At 33.1% G+C, this 13,756-nt stretch overlaps 1 long non-coding RNA gene across 1 annotated transcript; it reads left to right on the top strand.

Annotated features, from left to right (window-relative positions):
* Positions 1 to 10,035: 10,035 nt before the first annotated feature.
* On the top strand, positions 10,036 to 13,123 carry LOC139486909 (uncharacterized). The gene is made up of 4 exons (XR_011655677.1): positions 10,036 to 10,143; positions 11,091 to 11,207; positions 11,849 to 11,962; positions 12,776 to 13,123. It is a non-coding gene; the product is annotated as an uncharacterized lncRNA (long non-coding RNA).
* Positions 13,124 to 13,756: the final 633 nt, after the last annotated feature.

A 13,756-nucleotide genomic window follows, 5' to 3' on the forward strand; every position in this document is an offset into this window, starting at 1 on the left:
GATTTATTTTTAATTCGCTTGAAGTTAAATTCTTTAACAAATGAAAACGTCCTGACGTACGATTGTTTGCTTCGTTCTTGTACATGTGTCGTCGACATTATATTTCAGTATGATGTGTTCATGTTTTTGTTTTAATTTTATATTTTTTTGGCATAGAAAATATGCTATAATAATGCTTTCTCATTTAAATTGATTATCAATAAACAAAAGAAAAGGTGCAGTCATTTTGAAGAGTCCCTAGCAGTGTAGTTTAAGCAACCTTAATTTGTTTGATATTTAAATGCGAATTGATTGTGCATAAATCCTTGTCTACTTTTAACGGTGTTCACGTGAAGTGCAATTCATAAAGAATGTACTGCTGGTGGACGTTTCGTCCCCGAGGGTATCACCAACCCAGTAGTCAGCACTTCGGTGTTGACATGAATATCAATTATATGGTCATTTTTATAAATTTTTTGTTTACAAAACTTTGAATTTTTCGAAAAACTAAGGATTTTCTTACCCCAGGAGTAGATTACCTTAGCCGTATTTGGCACAACTTTTTGGAATTTTGGGTCCTCAATGCTCCTCAACTTTGTATTTGTTTTGGCTTTTTAACTATTTTGATCTGAGCGTCACTGATGAGTCTTATGTAGACGAAACGCGCGTCTGGCGTATAAAATTATAATCCTGGTACTTTTGATAACTATTTACACCACTGGGTCGATGCCACTGCTGGTGGACGTTTCGTCCCCGAGGGTATCACCAACCCAGTAGTCAGCACTTCGGTGTTGACATGAATATCAATTATATGGTCATTTTTATAAATTTTTTGTTTACAAAACTTTGAATTTTTCGAAAAACTAAGGATTTTCTTACCCCAGGAGTAGATTACCTTAGCCGTATTTGGCACAACTTTTTGGAATTTTGGGTCCTCAATGCTCCTCAACTTTGTATTTGTTTTGGCTTTTTAACTATTTTGATCTGAGCGTCACTGATGAGTCTTATGTAGACGAAACGCGCGTCTGGCGTATAAAATTATAATCCTGGTACTTTTGATAACTATTTACACCACTGGGTCGATGCCACTGCTGGTGGACGTTTCGTCCCCGAGGGTATCACCAACCCAGTAGTCAGCACTTCGGTGTTGACATGAATATCAATTATATGGTCATTTTTATAAATTTTTTGTTTACAAAACTTTGAATTTTTCGAAAAACTAAGGATTTTCTTACCCCAGGAGTAGATTACCTTAGCCGTATTTGGCACAACTTTTTGGAATTTTGGGTCCTCAATGCTCCTCAACTTTGTATTTGTTTTGGCTTTTTAACTATTTTGATCTGAGCGTCACTGATGAGTCTTATGTAGACGAAACGCGCGTCTGGCGTATAAAATTATAATCCTGGTACTTTTGATAACTATTTACACCACTGGGTCGATGCCACTGCTGGTGGACGTTTCGTCCCCGAGGGTATCACCAACCCAGTAGTCAGCACTTCGGTGTTGACATGAATATCAATTATATGGTCATTTTTATAAATTTTTTGTTTACAAAACTTTGAATTTTTCGAAAAACTAAGGATTTTCTTACCCCAGGAGTAGATTACCTTAGCCGTATTTGGCACAACTTTTTGGAATTTTGGGTCCTCAATGCTCCTCAACTTTGTATTTGTTTTGGCTTTTTAACTATTTTGATCTGAGCGTCACTGATGAGTCTTATGTAGACGAAACGCGCGTCTGGCGTATAAAATTATAATCCTGGTACTTTTGATAACTATTTACACCACTGGGTCGATGCCACTGCTGGTGGACGTTTCGTCCCCGAGGGTATCACCAACCCAGTAGTCAGCACTTCGGTGTTGACATGAATATCAATTATATGGTCATTTTTATAAATTTTTTGTTTACAAAACTTTGAATTTTTCGAAAAACTAAGGATTTTCTTACCCCAGGAGTAGATTACCTTAGCCGTATTTGGCACAACTTTTTGGAATTTTGGGTCCTCAATGCTCCTCAACTTTGTATTTGTTTTGGCTTTTTAACTATTTTGATCTGAGCGTCACTGATGAGTCTTATGTAGACGAAACGCGCGTCTGGCGTATAAAATTATAATCCTGGTACTTTTGATAACTATTTACACCACTGGGTCGATGCCACTGCTGGTGGACGTTTCGTCCCCGAGGGTATCACCAACCCAGTAGTCAGCACTTCGGTGTTGACATGAATATCAATTATATGGTCATTTTTATAAATTTTTTGTTTACAAAACTTTGAATTTTTCGAAAAACTAAGGATTTTCTTACCCCAGGAGTAGATTACCTTAGCCGTATTTGGCACAACTTTTTGGAATTTTGGGTCCTCAATGCTCCTCAACTTTGTATTTGTTTTGGCTTTTTAACTATTTTGATCTGAGCGTCACTGATGAGTCTTATGTAGACGAAACGCGCGTCTGGCGTATAAAATTATAATCCTGGTACTTTTGATAACTATTTACACCACTGGGTCGATGCCACTGCTGGTGGACGTTTCGTCCCCGAGGGTATCACCAACCCAGTAGTCAGCACTTCGGTGTTGACATGAATATCAATTATATGGTCATTTTTATAAATTTTTTGTTTACAAAACTTTGAATTTTTCGAAAAACTAAGGATTTTCTTACCCCAGGAGTAGATTACCTTAGCCGTATTTGGCACAACTTTTTGGAATTTTGGGTCCTCAATGCTCCTCAACTTTGTATTTGTTTTGGCTTTTTAACTATTTTGATCTGAGCGTCACTGATGAGTCTTATGTAGACGAAACGCGCGTCTGGCGTATAAAATTATAATCCTGGTACTTTTGATAACTATTTACACCACTGGGTCGATGCCACTGCTGGTGGACGTTTCGTCCCCGAGGGTATCACCAACCCAGTAGTCAGCACTTCGGTGTTGACATGAATATCAATTATATGGTCATTTTTATAAATTTTTTGTTTACAAAACTTTGAATTTTTCGAAAAACTAAGGATTTTCTTACCCCAGGAGTAGATTACCTTAGCCGTATTTGGCACAACTTTTTGGAATTTTGGGTCCTCAATGCTCCTCAACTTTGTATTTGTTTTGGCTTTTTAACTATTTTGATCTGAGCGTCACTGATGAGTCTTATGTAGACGAAACGCGCGTCTGGCGTATAAAATTATAATCCTGGTACTTTTGATAACTATTTACACCACTGGGTCGATGCCACTGCTGGTGGACGTTTCGTCCCCGAGGGTATCACCAACCCAGTAGTCAGCACTTCGGTGTTGACATGAATATCAATTATATGGTCATTTTTATAAATTTTTTGTTTACAAAACTTTGAATTTTTCGAAAAACTAAGGATTTTCTTACCCCAGGAGTAGATTACCTTAGCCGTATTTGGCACAACTTTTTGGAATTTTGGGTCCTCAATGCTCCTCAACTTTGTATTTGTTTTGGCTTTTTAACTATTTTGATCTGAGCGTCACTGATGAGTCTTATGTAGACGAAACGCGCGTCTGGCGTATAAAATTATAATCCTGGTACTTTTGATAACTATTTACACCACTGGGTCGATGCCACTGCTGGTGGACGTTTCGTCCCCGAGGGTATCACCAACCCAGTAGTCAGCACTTCGGTGTTGACATGAATATCAATTATATGGTCATTTTTATAAATTTTTTGTTTACAAAACTTTGAATTTTTCGAAAAACTAAGGATTTTCTTACCCCAGGAGTAGATTACCTTAGCCGTATTTGGCACAACTTTTTGGAATTTTGGGTCCTCAATGCTCCTCAACTTTGTATTTGTTTTGGCTTTTTAACTATTTTGATCTGAGCGTCACTGATGAGTCTTATGTAGACGAAACGCGCGTCTGGCGTATAAAATTATAATCCTGGTACTTTTGATAACTATTTACACCACTGGGTCGATGCCACTGCTGGTGGACGTTTCGTCCCCGAGGGTATCACCAACCCAGTAGTCAGCACTTCGGTGTTGACATGAATATCAATTATATGGTCATTTTTATAAATTTTTTGTTTACAAAACTTTGAATTTTTCGAAAAACTAAGGATTTTCTTACCCCAGGAGTAGATTACCTTAGCCGTATTTGGCACAACTTTTTGGAATTTTGGGTCCTCAATGCTCCTCAACTTTGTATTTGTTTTGGCTTTTTAACTATTTTGATCTGAGCGTCACTGATGAGTCTTATGTAGACGAAACGCGCGTCTGGCGTATAAAATTATAATCCTGGTACTTTTGATAACTATTTACACCACTGGGTCGATGCCACTGCTGGTGGACGTTTCGTCCCCGAGGGTATCACCAACCCAGTAGTCAGCACTTCGGTGTTGACATGAATATCAATTATATGGTCATTTTTATAAATTTTTTGTTTACAAAACTTTGAATTTTTCGAAAAACTAAGGATTTTCTTACCCCAGGAGTAGATTACCTTAGCCGTATTTGGCACAACTTTTTGGAATTTTGGGTCCTCAATGCTCCTCAACTTTGTATTTGTTTTGGCTTTTTAACTATTTTGATCTGAGCGTCACTGATGAGTCTTATGTAGACGAAACGCGCGTCTGGCGTATAAAATTATAATCCTGGTACTTTTGATAACTAATTATAAAAGAAAAACGAAGAAAAGGCACTTAATAAAAAACCACATTGTAATGAGTACGAGCATCCCGTATACGTAGTTCATAAACAGGGATATGCTCCTTACACCAAAATTGATTTTATCAAAGTAATGAGAAAGAACGATTGAAATCGACAATACATTAGATTAATAATCACCATCATAAAATAATCACAAATACAATCAAATGTTTTTGGCCGACATCAAATTGTACGCATGTTTAAAACACGAACACCACAAAAAATGGGGATGAACTTAGGTGCTTCGGAAGGGGATGCAACTCCTGTTGGTGTGATCCTCTTGTCACCTGAGTAGCAATATAACCACTCCACCTGCATATGGAATATGCATTTACCAACTCATTCTGTATTCAATACCGTCTAGCTGGTACCAAGACTTTTGTTAGTCACCAGTGTCTTAGCAGAAGTTGATGACCCACATTTATATCAAAGAACGTCTCTTCCTTTTTAAAACAAAGTTCATCCGCAGATACCAAGTCCATGTTGATAAATATTCCGTATTAACTTTGTAAATTATACAAGATGGTCTTGAAGTATAGATTCTAACTACTGACGTTGTTTATCATCCTAACTACGTGTGATGGTATGAGTGCCAATCAGACAACTCTCCATCCAAGTCACAATTTATTAAAGTAAAACATTATAGGTCAAAGTACGGTCCTCAACACGGAGCCTTGGCTCACACTGAACAGAAAGCTATTAAGAGCTCCCAAAATACTAGTGTTAAACCATTCAAACGGAAAAAACCCAACGGTATAGTCGATATAAAAAAAAGAAACAAACATACTTAAGAACAACATCAACAAACGACAACTTTTGAACATCAGATTTCTGACTTAGGACAGCTGCAAACAATTGCAGCGGGTTTAAACGTTTTAATGGTATCAAACCTTCACCGTTACTGTTTATTTCATTTTTGGTAATATGCCATGGACATTTTCTATATATTTCTATCTTTTATTTTTGCTTATTTGATTTGTCTTTATGTCATTTTACTTTTCTTTGTTGACATATTTATTTGTGTTTATAGTTAATATTATATTGACTGCTACACCCCTATTTTTGATATTTTGACCCATTATGTCTGTTATTTTGACCCATTATGTCTGTTTGTTTTAAGCACACATTGTTGTCAATATGTTTGAATTTTCTATAGAGGAAATGTCTTTATGTATGTGCCTGTCCCAAGTCATGAGCCTGTAATTCAGTGGTTGTCGTTTGTTTATGTGTTACATATTTGTTTTTCGTTCATTTTTTTATATAAATAAGGCCGTTAGTTTTCTCGTTTAAATTGTTTTACATTGTCATTTCTGGGCCTTTTATAGCTGACTATGATGTATTGCTCATTGTTGAAGGCCGTACGGTGACCTATGGTTGTTAATTTCTGTGTCATTTTAGTCTCTTGTGAAGAGTTGTCTATTAACAATCATATTTACATCTTCTTTTTTATATTTACCAAAACAGGATTAAGAAAGGTGTTTTCCATTCAATCAATTTCATTAGGAACTTCCCTATTTGAAATTTCCTCTAATCTCTTTTTATCTCACCGGGGCTAAAAGGGTCCCATGTGAGCTTATGACATAACTTGGCGTCCGTCGTCGTCCTCTGTCGTCGTAAACTTATTAACAAATCTTCTCCTCTGAAACTACTCAGCCAAATACCTTCAAACTTTAACTGAATGTTCCTTAGGGTATTTATTTATAAGTTGTATTCGAAGTTTTGATCCATCAACAAACATGGCCTCCATGGCTAAAGATAGAACCTAGGGGTAAAATGTTGTTTTTGGTTATACCTAAAAACGAGAGCTTTAAGAGCAAATCTGACATGGGTAATAATGTTCAATTGGTCTGATCTATCAGCCCTCAAATTTTCAGACAAATTGAATAAAACAATTGTTGGGATGTTGCTACTAAATTGGTAATTTTAAGGAAATATTGAAGATTTTTGTTCTTATCTTAAATACATTATAATTGATAGAGATAAACTATAACGAGCAATACTGTTCAGCAAAGTAAGATGTATAAAAAACTGAAATATGACTAAAATTGTCAATCGACCCCTTATGGAGTTATTGTCCTTTAAAAACAATTTATCACAAGTTGTTATTCATGTTTGCTTACATTTAAAAATCTTCTCTTTTGAAACAACTGTGTCTGATACTTCTAAATTTTAAACGAATGTTCCTTTTCTGAATCCAGTTTATGAATTGTATCCAAATTTTTCATCCATCAACAAAAATTGCCGCCATGACCAAAAATATAACAAAGAGGTCAAATGCAGTTTTTTGCTTATATCTCCAAAAGAAAAGCATTTTGAGCAAGTCTGACAGTGATAAAAATGTTCATAAGGTCAAGATCTATTTTCCTTGAAATTGTCAGACATTGTTGAGTTGCTTCCCTAGGCCTAAATTGGTTATTTTAAGGAAATATTGCAGTTTTTGGATATTATCTTGAATATTAAAATAGATAAAGATAATCTGTAAAAAGCTAAATTGTTCAACAAAGTAATATCTATAAATAATTCAACTTGACCAAAACTGTTAATTAACCCCATAAGGAGTTATTGCTTCTTTAATGAAAATTTTACACAATTTTTTTATGTTTTTTAACTTCTAAACCTTCTCAAATGAATCTAGTATAAATTTTGTATTTTATTTCCTTGTACGTCACGATGGCTAAAATGGAACATAATTATGGGTAAAATGCATCTATTTGATTTTGAAGTATATATGACAGATACAAAGAACATGTAAATGGTATTTTTAAGCCACTCATTAATATATATTGAAAAGCAAAATTAATCATTCATGAAAGATTGAAGCTAAAAATAACATGTGAGCGATTCAGGCTCTTGAGAGCCTCTTGTTTTATTAATTTTTACATCATAATTTGAAATCAATAGACACAAAGTGCATGTTTATTGAAAAGTTAGCATGGCCACCTATCTATTACTTAACATGAGAAATCTTAAAATCATAATTCATGGTTTGATGATATACTGCAAATGGTTAAATTATAATTTTTGATGAGATAAAATGTTTAAAACATTTTTGGATCGCATATTTTCATTTTGTTTGCCTAAAATTAAACGTTTTCCCGCTATTTCGGAAAATTGTAAAAAAAAAAAAAATATTCTATAAAATATTTGTTTTTAAGGATGCCATCTTATCCTCTCTATGTTTGTAAACCTTTTTGTTTATTTTTTGTTAATTCTTTGTTATGTGTTGGAACGGAGGCCAGTTTGGGGGGATTTCAACTGCACCTATACGACCTTCCAAGTCAGCAAGACTTGTATGGCGACTAGTTTTATGATTGAAAAATACGATGTTTTATGTGTTCTATCTACGAGTTGATTAAGCATGTTTAGTCGGACCAAGCTTTGGTTTTCAGTGTTATTTTTTTATATGTAATCTTTATTGTAGTATGTATGTCTTTTAGGCGCAGAATCAAGTTTAAAAAAATAAAATAAAACATTCCAAAATGTATTTCATTATATAATATGTCAATTCAACATAATCTAAACTACGATTTAGCATTTCCAAATTTAGCTAGCATTTAAGCTTAATTCAATAGGATTAACCTTGATTTGTGCCATGTGTCTTCATAAATTGTTGTTAATTGTTTGTTGAAAAATATGGACTACATACACATGACAAACGTCTTTATGTTTAGTGTGTTTTTTTATGAACTTCTGCGTAAATGTGAAACAATATTATTGTTCGATCTCTTTCCATTTAATGATTTTTTAAAAGCGGACGTTTAAAATAGAATTTGCTTTGTCAGATGAATATCACATTGCAGACCACAATGAACAATATCAAAGTGTTCGAAACCGAATTTATTGTTCCGTTTGCTTGTTCAACAATGTACGGGTTATTCTTTTCACCATGTGATACTAATATCGGGATATAAAACAAATAGTTTGCCAATTGAACGCTCTGTCGTACTCCTGTTATTCGGTAAGTAAGTTTTTTGCCATTTAATCACATAGCTATTTTTTCAATTCATACTGAAAACCCGAAATGAAGCAATTATTTTATTTCATTAATGACAATATTTCGTATAACAGTATGTCTTTCTTAATGTCAAATGGAACGAGTGTATAGTAATGTTTATGTGGAGGGAATTGTTGAACCAATGCAAAAATATGAATCTACTAAATCCTATTTTACATTTATAAAGAATTCGTACAGAATAATTGCAAAACAAACAAATTCATCGTGTGGAAATTTATCCTGTAAATCAACTTTCGGGTTCTTGTACCGAAGTTAACAAATCGTAACATATTTTCAAACAATCACTACGAATCATTTAATACATTGAAAATAACTGATACCACAGGTCGATATATATTTAGTCAAAGAAAAGTAAATGGGCTGTGACACATATTTTGGTAGAACTTTGCATACTACTTTAGCTGCTTAATTGATATCTAAAAATCGAAAAAGAATAATGTCTTGATCTTTTTTTTTCTGAAATATTACTGATTGATATCTTTCAAATTGCATAAAGGTGAATATTTGATTATTAATAGAAAGCACAGAATATCGGCGAAAACGTCCATAAACTTGTGTTAACAAATCTCCAATTTCAAATTCATACATTGTTTTAGAAATATAGATGCTGCTGATACATGAATTTTACTTTTAATCATATAAAATATTTATATGGTCATCGACTTCGGATTTTTGGTTCATTACCTTGTTGGTAGTGAAAAGCATCGAAAATTGGTAATTTATGGCAAACATAACGATTCCGTTGCGATTATATAAACGTGACGTTTTGTGGTATTATTTACCCTACTGCACACTTTGATCAATGTATACCGTTTAAACGAAGTAGGTAATCATAAAAACGAAAAAAACAACATATAGTTTTTTGAAAAATATCTATTTTTTAAAAGTTGGAAAATTAGCGATTTTAAGACAAATTCAAGATTTTTTTTATGAAAATGTTTGGCTGTTTTGAAAGAATGCAATCAGTTGTATATCAGAAAATGAAAACAATTTATGACATAAATCGATAACCCAAAGTTGTTTTCAAAATTCACCAAAATCTGTGACATAGCCTTAATTTTTCAACTTCAATTTAAGTCACCTTTTGCTGCATCACCATCTACATATATTAGTAAGCTTTTAAATAATGATGATATTTCTAGTACCAGGAACTGCTACATTTCTATATATCTAATTTTTTTGGTAATACTTTATTGACAGATTTGACTTTTAGTTTTTCGTTAAATCTCAAGAATGAAGATGTGCTCGTTTTTTACAAAAATTGTAACGCGCGTCTGGCGTATTAAATTAGAATCCTTGTACCTTTGATAATTAATAACATGAATAACACAATTTTGTAATAGGCAGTATACATCAATTATAGATAATTCTTTTTTTACAGTTTAACAATGGAGACCTCTTTGCTATTGACGCTGTTATTTGCAATTGCTGTCACAGTAGTTGTGTCTGTTCCAACTAAATCTCATAAGGAGGCTAACAAACGATCGGGTAAGAAATTATATACTAGTAGTGTCTTTATGTTTCATAAACCGTTATGTTTATAATGAGTTGTCGAGCACTAAACACATGTTTGAACCCGATACATTTTTAAAAGTCCATGTCAGGTTTGTTGCTGTTCATAATTTTTATTTTCCGTTTTGTGATTTAAGATAATGAGGTTGTTATTGTTGTTTCTTTTGAAATTTTTCGTGTTTTGTTATGAATCTATGATGGATATATTTACGCTTACAATACGATATGAGTTTTAGCGCAATGATGGTGGTCATCTGCTGATCTATTAATGATAAACAACTCGTTCTTTGTTCATTAAAGAACAGTTGTCTGATTTGCAATTATACAACATCTCCTTATTTTTATACTAACTCATTTATAAAAATGCACGTTTATTGCATCATATGATCAATTAGGCATTGCACGTGCTTACCTTTCCGAAGCACCTGAACCCCACCACCATCATGCAAGGTGTTATTCATGTTGCTTAGTCTTCAGTTTTCTATGTTGTGTTTGGGCACTATTTTATGTCTGTTAGTTTATTTATTTGATTAGCCATGACGTTATCCGTTTATTTTCAATTAATGAGTTTGAATGACTCTCTGGTATCTTTTGCCCCTCTTTAACCATTTATTTGATATTTCATATTTAAATAAAATTGTATAAAATAACGCTTTATATCTACATTGAAATAAATGGTAATAGATAGAAATGTTCATGAATAAAATTTTTGTATTAAGCCAAAACAATTGCGGGCGGTATTTAACACCATATTATTCGATTCCTAGAATATACTAATTTACTATTAATTATTTACAAATATAATTAAACAAATGTTTTGCAGAACTTAATATTCTTTCATGGTTTATGACTTTTAATTGACTTGCAGCTAACAAATATGCTTTTTTTTTGTGAAATAACTTTTTGCGTTTGTATTTCGACAGACTATGATTGGTATGATTGGTATAATGATTATGATAATTATGATTTGTATGATGATTATGATTTGTATGGTGATGATTATTGGGATGACTATGATTGAAACGATTACTATGACTGCGGTAAGTACGTTATGTTAAATTAGATAAAGTTGCAATATTGTTTAAGATTGTTAGTCAACGCATTCTCTTCAAGATATTGATTTTAATTTTTAACCTTGTCAAAACATCTTAATCTCGAAAACGATGGTCGTTAAATACGGTTGCATAAAGTTCGGTTGTTAACTTCAGCAGCATATATATATTATATATATAATTAACCTTCTTAAGAAAGCCTTTCATGAATCAGATGTTAACATTGCCCAACATGGTCATCACAATGTCAACAGTTATTGCAGACTTTAGTTATATTCATAATGTATTTGACAACACAGTCAAGTAAGTGAATCATGAACATTCATACACGTCAAGATGTGAAAATTTAAAATGATTTACATATAAAGACATTTATGTAAGCAAGCTGAAAGCAACTGATTGGTAAGATAACATGAATTATATTTGGAGTTATACGCAATTTTCATAAATTTTTGTGACCTCAGGTTAGTGATTCAGTAAAAAATGCACAGACCACTCGTCCACCGACGCCTCCGTCAGTTAAGATAAGTATTTGTATGCAAACAATTACATAGATTTTACTGTAAGGGATTGTATTTAGTATTAGTTTTTGAATTATTAAAATCCGTCTCATATTTTTTCAATTACAGATCTCACAGATGGAAATGTCAAAGAATGCACCAGTGGTGACTGTGTCGATGTTAATGACATATGTAGTGGAGTTGACAGTTGTTCCAGTATGGAAAACGATTGGTTCTGTACAGGTATACTGACAGTCAATATTCAAGACACTCTATAAGACAAAGGATATGATTAATGTTAACGAATTACAGCTATGATTTATTAACTGCATTCGTTATTGCCATACCGATCTGTATTATTTAAAGATCAAGAAATCACTTTAAAAATATTCAAATTATTTAAAGTTGAAAATATTTATAAATTTACCCCATTTAAGTATATGACACTTTCATAACTTGATTGGTGTAACTAGTTGAGAATCTAATGAAACACGATCAGAGCATATGGGTTCATATCTTTTGAAGGCTTAAACGAATAACATAACAAGCGAACTTCCTTAAGAATCATTTAACCTTTTACATTGTAAATCTTTTATGTCAAAATCAACACGTTAATTTCGTGAAACGAGTAATTCCATGTGTAAATAAATAATAGTAATAATTAAAGACAATGAAAGAGTTTTGGTTGCAATCAACTTTTCGCTGTCCCTGTCTAAAGATTTGATCAAATAATAATTTAATTTAGGATATAACGCGTCTTCTGATTGGCTGAGAGTGTTTTTTTTCAATTCTTTCATAAACACATATTTGTCATGTGACCGTGACGTCATCAACGTTTTTTCGTGATTTACTCAGGCTTTAAATTGAATTTAAAATTAAATTAGAAGGAATGACTATAATTTTTTTTCTGTCTATTCGAATTAACATAAAAAAATGCACACTTTAAAATAACCCTCAAAACTCGTTATATGGTGTGCACCGCCTTTTTGATGTTTTTTCTTCAAAGACAAAATAAAATATTACAGTCATTCCTTAAATGTATCTCATGTCTTTCAGTATATGTACGTGGAATAGAGAAAGCCAAGGATTCTATCAAAAAAAGAAACTTGGGAAAAGGTGTCGATGACAAAAAGCTTAAAACAAAGGTCTACCAGCTAATTACAAGAAAGATAAAAGCGACAAAACAGAAGAAGGTGGACAACGGGAAAGGAAAAGCCAGGAAAAACACCGAGCAGAATCTAAAGAATATTAGACGTATTTTGTCAAGAAAAACAACGGGACTGAAGCAACGTATGCATCGTGCATTTGAAGCAAAAGCCAAGCCGTAAAACGAACTCGAAGAATTAATTCCTTCGATCAATATCATCATCTATCAATTTATCTAAATTTATCATTCATTATTGCATTAAAAGATCGAATTCGTTCTGTGTACAGTTATCAAATCTGCTTTGTATAACATTTTAAATAGAGATTAATACATGGCCTTTTCCATATCAGCCTGGGTATCATCCCGAGACCCCCATATCAGCCCGAGACGGAGTCGAGGTGCTGATATGGGTCGAGGGATGATACCCAGGCTGATATGGAAAAGGCCATGTATTAATCGCTTTATCATATACTTCCGACAATAGTTTTATGTAAGGCAAATACACTAATGCAATAACTAAAACAGTCAAACACTTTATAAAGAAAATTAAAATTATGAATCAAATATACTATAGTTGTCCAACAGCATCATTAACTCCTTATATATTTATGGTAACATATCCTATAGAGGCATTTTGAAACATTGAAAATTTTACGATCATTACTACTCCAAGTTTGTTGTACTATAAAATGATTTATAATTGTCAATGGCATTTGTTAGCAAGTATTAAACTAACCCCACAAAAGTTCCCGTAAATTTTGACGTCGTCATAAAAAACATCTGACGTCACAATGGAAAAGTAAACAACCTATACCGGAAACACCGGAAGTAACTTGCACGAGAGGCACTGATATGGGTTTTTTGCACGAGAGGCACTTGATATGGGTTAT

Source organism: Mytilus edulis, chromosome 8 (genome assembly GCF_963676685.1).
Source record: "Mytilus edulis chromosome 8, xbMytEdul2.2, whole genome shotgun sequence".
Taxonomy (NCBI): domain Eukaryota; kingdom Metazoa; phylum Mollusca; class Bivalvia; order Mytilida; family Mytilidae; genus Mytilus; species Mytilus edulis.